At 38.5% G+C, this 8,245-nt stretch overlaps 1 protein-coding gene across 1 annotated transcript in view; it reads left to right on the forward strand.

Moving 5' to 3' along the window:
• Positions 1–8,245, forward strand: part of LOC108753389 (T-box transcription factor TBX20-like) — a 71,170-nt gene that overhangs the window by 5,953 nt on the left and 56,972 nt on the right. The window lies entirely within an intron of this gene.

An 8,245-nucleotide genomic window follows, 5' to 3' on the forward strand; every position in this document is an offset into this window, starting at 1 on the left:
TACAATACGTTTTTTTTTTGTAGCTGTTCGTAACAGCACTTTTTTCGATTGATAATCTCGCGCTATTTGCAAGTAACTCGAACTCGAGGATGCAATGATAAGAAGAGACGAGATGCGGACGAAAAAGAAGACCTCTCCACGTTTTTCTACGCGACCTGCATTTTTGTGCCGCTCGCTCGAACGTAAATCGCTGTGGTGTGTTTTTGTCGCCTGGTAGAGACTTGTCCGTCGCCTTTCAGCCAGTAATCACATTAGCGCACTTAACGACGCCATTACGCTCGCCGCCGGCAATCCGGAGGATTCTTAATCGTCGCCTGCGCTCACAGGATCCGCTTTCGCTAGATCCGAAGTAGTGGGCGGGCATTAAATACCAGCTTCAATTAGAGATTCATAGGATCCCGCGACATCGTCTCGCGAGAGATCGTAATCGTTGTCTCTGGCGAATCCATTATTTCATGCCCGAGAGTAACGCAAAAGTCGCGGTCGTCGCGATTACAACTATCATCGGCTTAACCCAGATTCAAATCGATTATGATGCCTGAGCGTGCTCCTTTTCCTTCCTCTTCTTCATCTTTTCTTTCTTTAATCCTTTCCTATTCTCCTCTCTCCTCGTCGCGGATCGAAGATCGCGTTCTTTTTCATTATTTTCGAGAGATCGCGGCTTCCTGCGTGGTGCGAGATCTGAAACCGGTTCGCGTGTACCGCGATCGAGTATGGGGTATACCTACATCTCCGCATCTTCCTCGTCTAATTTCCCAACTAGCGAAATCGAACTCGCTAGTTCTCTCGTTCTTCCTACACTGCGAAGATCCTCGCATGTGCGAAATTAGCGGATCCGTTACAAACCGGTTTAAACCCTCTCCTGCCCTGCAAGCGCGACCGCGCCGTGCACGGGAGAAGGGCACTCGGATTAAGGAATTACGTAAATTCGCACGGGTCTCTGATAAAAGATTGCCCCACACGCCTGTTCGCGTATCCGACGAATAAAATTGCTTTTACGTAACAGCGCTACTCGAACGTGAGCGATCACCAAGCTGTACCGCGAGGATTTTAACGATATAAAATATGGATGCGCCGTGAGGTTAAAACCCTTCATAATTAACCCTTCGCCAGCAACATGAATTTTAATACCTCCGTCAGGAATAGGAATCTTCGAGAAATAGAGCAAATATTCCGTATTATTTACACTATAAGAAATAGCGATGCTTATATAATTCTCATTGTGTTAATATTGATACCAATGTGATGTGGATTTAATATCATAAGTTTTAAATTCACATCACGATGGTGTTGATATAAACACCAGAGGTTTAAAATCCATACTATGTTAGTGTTAATAACACCAAAACTCAGTGAGAATTATATAGACAACGCATGGGTGTTAAATCCATATCACATCGGAGATATTAAATATACACTAAAGATGTTAAATTCACACCGATATTTTTTACAATTGTAAAAAAAAATCTAAAAAAATTCTGATATACTTGTCAAAGCTTTAACAAGTACAAGTTTGTGTACTAACTATCATAAAAGTTGAATTATATATTTTACTTATTTTTTACATTTATTTAAATTCATTTATCAAATTTACAATAAAAATATCGATAGTGCCTTTAAAGACCACAATTGTTAGAGAAGGATAAAAGTCACTGTAGACAGATAAGCTATCGCAATTTCAATTTTTTGAGCTGAAATGGCGTCGGATAGTGCATACTTAGTGCAATTATTCTATTCCGATAATTGCACTCAATTTTGAACCTCATGTTTTAAGCCAAATGGCGGATAAATTGCGGCACTTTATGTATATCGTTGACTTTAATCATAATTACTTAAACAATAGTAAGTTAGACGCCAACCGAATATGACCTTCTTCGCTCACATTTGTGTGTCAATAGTTATTTAAATATATTGTGTTTAAAGATAACTCCCTTTTTAAATATCCCATTCATGTTACGTATAATTAAATACTCACAGAATTGATACAAGACGGCAAGAGACGAATGTATAGTATATTAAACTAACAAAACTCAATTTGTGATCTTCTCAAACTTCATACGGCAGTTTCGGTTTCGTACGATGATTGATATTATAAGAGGTATATGTATATCAGATGCGCTCTGGTTTAGTGGGAAATCGAGTGAACTTGATGTGAAAATAACGCGACGCGAAAATAACCCCGGCTCCAAGAATAGCTCGGACGTAATTTAATTGTCATGTGGAATCTCTTAAAACTAATCCAATCCCGACAGAGGAACGCCACATATACTCGGTCTAAACTCCATCTCCGACCGGATTATAGCGATGTAATTAGCCCGCGAGACGGAGTCGCTCTCGCGTGATCAAGTAGCGGCGTGTCTCGCGATCTAAATGAAATGCAATTTATTTTTTAACGCGCACTTCTCTCTAATCCGTCGACGATAATGGCGCCGTGTTGACGCTTCATTGCAAAACCGGGTGAATGCCGACGTTTTGCACACGCGCTGTCGTTTTTTGCGTCCGTTTCCGTTGACGCGCGTCGATTACTTCTTTAAAAGCACCTCAATTAAGAGTCATCACACTTCGCCATCGGATCATATCGGTATCGAGCGAGAACAACATTTGCTGTAGTTATTTGAACTATAATTATCACAATTTTCTGTAGCGTAATCTCCTAGTATATATCACACGTTACGCACCATATAATTTGAAAATTGTTTTCACCGTGAACAGCGATAATCCGCAAATCGTGACAGCTAGTTCCAACTATGCACACATAGAAAGAACATTTTTGCTGAAGTATTATATAAAAAAATTTAGCTAGCTACAGATGTAAAATAATTTGGTCAGATTAGACCATCAAAATAATTATGTAGAATGTTCAAACTTGTTGCCAGAATGTCAAAACTTTTTGCGGCAATGCTTACATTTGAGCATCCTACACTATCCTATTTTAATAATCCCATTATTTTCAGATTTATATCTAGCTAAATTTTTAGATGTTTTAATAAATAATTCCGTTCTTTTATGCTCCTTTCCATCAACGTAGATTGATTTTAATTTTGATTTAACTAACTCGTCATCTTTTTCTAGTTCTAAGAATTAAAGACAGACGAAGAGTAAGTTGAACCAAGATTAAAGTTAATCTACATTGGTAGAGACGAGTATCAGTCATATAAATACATAGACGGTTGATTAAATTGATCGCGACTCCGAAAGTCACCAAAATTAGAGCAATTCTACTCGCTCGAAGTAACTATATGAAATCCACCTGATTCACTTGATTCTGAATGAGCCGATATATTCCTTTCGGAGCTGTCCCTCCGGGGAATTTTTCTTTTTCCGTCCAGGATAAAATGACGATAAGACGATTGTTCGCCGGATTGGGCTTGTGTCCATCCTCTCGGGCGACGTCCTTCAAAACGGGGCTCTGGTGGTGACAGGATTCTGGGTGGTCGGCCGTCGGTCTCAGCAAAAGGAAGCTAACGTCAGTAGCTTGGTCATATTTCTTCTGGTCTTAAAGATCACATGGAAACATGGGACCACCTTCTCGCGCGCGCGCATACACATTGTGCGAAGCTATTCCCCTCTCTCTTTCTTTCTCTGCCTATAACTCCTTCTGTATATTTGCCCGCAAAGCTTCCGGCCGAACATTCATTCTGGTGCCTGTGGTGTCGCTTTATGAGTTCGTGTGTCGATTACGACACGGTACACTTTAAGTTCACCATCGGAACCCGTGTCTGTTTTTCATATACGACACGCTGTGCGCCTCACGTGACCCTGAAATCGCATCCGAAGTTGCCATTTATTCTTGTTAATGTTTGAAAAATGAAGGAGAAGAAAGCAGAACAGGTCATTTGTAGCAATTGAAAACGTTTTACGAATAAAGCAACGAGATAAAGCAACCCAACCAATGCAATGTATTTACCTGCTAATGTAGCTAATCATTTATTTGACCTACATTCTAAGAATCTGTATAGCGAAAGAAGATACAGATTTAAATAATGAGGAATAACTGATATGCGTAACGTCAAGTTTAGCATAAATTCAAGCGATTTGGAAAAAGAGCCGATAGCGAAAAATAAGAGTAGACACAACGAGAGATATAATTGTGCGAGAAAAAGAAGGAGAGACAGAGTGTGTGTGGGTGTTTAATAGTTTAGAAATTGGCTTGAAATATTTAGTTTCTTACTAAGTTGAATAAAATGGATTTGCATAAATTTAATTGAAATAAAGTATTAATTTGCGTTGTACAATATACTAGAGTTTTTTTTGGTAACTAGAAGTTTACACAATATTTTCACCCAAAGACACACATTACTAAAGTATTAATGTGTTTCAAAATAATGGATACATTTAGAATAAATGCAAAAGTATTTAGAAAGATATCTTTTAAGGAAACCTTATTTTTAGAAAGTAAACATTAATTAACGATTTATTAACAAAGAATAAAATAGATTGTATATTTCTTAAAATTATTTTACTTAAAAAGATGTGTAATAATTAAAGCACATCCTATTAAAATAAGCAAAAACGATTAAAAATTGTATTATTTGTATTATTTGGATTATACAACAAATATTTGTACAGTCGAGAAATTTAGCTTCTAAAATCATGAATATGGTTATTTTCACGAAAATTTGTTGTTTATATTAGAATAGAACTCATTGTGTAAAATTGCTAATTAACGTTTATTTTCTATAAATAAAGCTTTTTACTAAAAATCTCTGCATGAATATACTTTTTGCATTCACTATATATAATTTTAACAAATTTTTAATAATTTTGTCGAATATCGTACGTACGTTTTCTCAGGAAATTTTTTAATGAGTCATAACTATGCTAGTGCTGTTTCACACGGTATATGTTTTACTCCTCTATCTATCTGTTTATATGTTTATGTATCTCTTTCTCGGAAAAACGGGAGGAGAACGTGTCGTTGCTGGAATAAGTAGATTTTCAGCCGGAAAGCCGATTGTTCGCAAATTAACGAGCAACGTCGGGGCAAGATGTACGTTCGGGCAATTTCATCGTGCGTGACGTCGCGGAAGGCCGACGACGATGCAGTCGCGGCTCACGCGAGAGATGCGCGTGTCGAGGTGTTAATTTTAACGCACCGGGCTCTTTTTTTTTCCCTATCGAGCGCGCATCCACCGGCTGTTCACGCGCTTCCCAAGTTCTTCCCCGGAACCGGACAGTTCTCGGCACGGCGGCGATGGCTCAATAAGAAAGTCGAGCGATTTCGAAACCTCGCGAGAAAAAAAAAAAAGATAAAAAGAAGCGCACAGATAGCTGTATATGCTATATATGCTTGTGTATGTTCGCTTTCGCTCGTTCGCGCGTTTCTCTACATGTAACTCGCGAGCGACGTGACGCACGCGTGCCGCGACGCGAACTACGGACGTGGCCTCCACAGCGCATTATTATTAGCCGGCCGTGTGTGTGCGTGAATGCGTGAGTGCGTGCATGCGTGCGTGCACGCAGATGTGCGCGCACGCAACGCGCGAGCCGCACGCGATGCGCGTAACTACTGTGCGCGTTCAAGCCGCGCTTCGCCTCCTGGCGCTACCCAACAGTTCGCGTCGAATTCGCTTATTCGATTCATATACATCTACAAACATCTCCACACGCGTGAAGTGCACTGTTTATTTAGTTGTTAATCGTTTCTTAAAAAAAAAAAAAAATTAATCAAGGTTGTCCATCTTTCCTCTAAACTTCAGCTCACTGCCTTATTCTTTTACTCTTTTGTTTATCCAATAGGTACATTAGTTTATCTGAAGTTGAAACAATCGGCTCCAACTCATATTATAAAAAAAGTTGAATACTAAACCTATACAGATCATTCTAACAATATTGCAACGTATCAGTAATATTGTAGTAACATCACAATGTTGCTGCAATGTTGTTGGAATATTTTATGCTTTATAAGAAATTATCAAACGGTCAAAATACAGTCACCTTTTTTTCAAATTTGTAGCAATTAGAAATTTAAAACAGTTGATTATACAATATAACAGTTTCAAAGTTATTACATTTTTTTTAATGTGATTTTTATTGCAATACATAAATCCATCAATTAATTTTCCCTTTTTACTCTTTTTTTTAAATATATAGTTAAATTTTATAATAGAAAAATGTATATCTAATTATATTCTATGTTCTAATTATATGTTCTAATTATATTCTGTTAAAAGTGCTTTCTCCGTTTCATGATTAAATACAATTAATTGTTAACGGAAATATCAAATGTTAAAAGTTCTTTTAAAATTTAATTTTTCACTAATTCCATTTCTCTTTGTAATTACCACATTTTTGCTCGTCTGGCTGCCAGGAGTTACCTTGAAAATCAAAGTCCAAACGGTTCTCATTTTTCGGAATTAAGATGACAGATATAAAGCTTTCTGTCACATATATAGCTTTCTATGAATTTTAAGTAGCGAGGAAAGATTGTCTCAAGGCGATTAAGAAATCTGGCAACCGGCCAGATAAAACCTCGTAAAAAAACAACTGGTTTTCGCCTAAACGGAATGCAAATTGCTGTAATAAGTTCGCGCACAACGCGACGTACGAAAAAGCGAAAGTAATCGCCATCGAATGCGTGTCGTCGTCATCGCCATCGTTGTCATCATTATTATCGAAAATTTAGCGTAACCGGTTTGAGCGAGTAAGAGAACGTCACGAGAGTCAGCGTGTGATGGTGTATGATCAGAAGTCAGAAAAAAAAAAAAATGGGAAGCGACGCATCGAATTAGCCTCCACGATCAACGGGCGATAATCGCCATGTTTTCTGACATGGTGAGCCATGTGATGTATACTTTCTCAGGCAGAAGCTGTTCGATTTATTTGTGATCAAAAAGTAGAAACTCACCTCTCCGTTTCAGCGAACCGGGAAGAAGCAGACCCGGTGACTCATTAAGTCGTTAACCCACGAAGTCGGGTCTCCCCAGGAAACGAAAGAGACTCGGGCATTCGACCGTTTTTATCGAACAACCATCTTCATAAACATAAATGAGTATACCTGTATCATAGATAATTATTCTCTCTTCCCCCTCTTAAAAATATTATCTTAAAATATTTTAGAAATATTTATTGCGTCTTATTTCCCGTTAACATTGAACGCTATCTTGATACTAGATGAGTAAGACTCTCATGTATTAAATACGCTGTCGGATTCTCCTCAACCCTCCTACCGATACGCGATTTTCACATTAAGCGAATAAATTCTCCATATCGGATAGCCATATCTAACGGTAACATGGCGCTAAATGGAAATAAGAACACGGATCGTGTAATAGTCTTTTCCGTGTGAACAGGCAGTTTATGCGGAACAGAAGAGCCACGGTGATGTCGGCGACCCGCTTCTCGTCGACGGCAACCGCGTCGATAAATTTTCCCGCGTACCACCGCACGTGCGTGAACGCATTCGCGAACAACGCGGCCGGCGGATCCAATTTGAGATAAACGCACGCCCGGAAGACGCATTGTTCGCGCGGAATAGTACAAATTAACAGATCGATATCGCGGACCCGGCGCAATTAACATTGTGTACACACCGGTACGGCGGCGGATCGGCTTTCTTGAAAATCTGACGGTTTAATTAGGCGCCGGCCACCACCTTGTGGCAGATGTGGGGCCCAGTCGATTAATTAAACAAGCGACGAGCCCCCCGATATCGTCCGGACTCATCTTGCTCATTTAAATCGACGCGGTTCGCGATAATCGCGCGCCTGCTTCGGGGATTTCCTTTCCGCGTCTTACGCGATGGTCGTTGACGCCGTTACTTCGCGATAAATCTCAACCTGATAAACTCCGATCGGTGGCTATAATCTTGCTGGAATCATTGGCTGAACGAAAGTTTTAATCAGAGAAAGACTCATCTTATATTGCTTTATAAATGTATTATTTATGCACTGATAATCACGGAGACAGTTTACTTACATGTAATTTACTCTTGCAGCCACGAAACTATTTTTATTTTAAAGACAGACGACTTATTATCAATATTACAATTAGGATGGAAATTAAAACTGCTTGCAAGTTATATTTCGATGAATAAATAATATAATTGACACGAGAATGTAATTATTTAATTTCTTTTACATAAATGATTATCTGAAGCGTTTTTAAATCCCAATTAAAGCCACTATTATTAATTACATATTGAATATTATTGATTCTTTTATAATTTATTAATATACTTGAGATCATTATGTATATTTATAGATTCACTTTTCTAAAAAAAAAAAAAAAAAAAAAAAAAAAAAAA

Source organism: Trachymyrmex septentrionalis, unplaced genomic scaffold, assembly GCF_001594115.1.
Source record: "Trachymyrmex septentrionalis isolate Tsep2-gDNA-1 unplaced genomic scaffold, Tsep1.0 scaffold69, whole genome shotgun sequence".
NCBI classification, from domain to species: Eukaryota; Metazoa; Arthropoda; class Insecta; order Hymenoptera; family Formicidae; genus Trachymyrmex; species Trachymyrmex septentrionalis.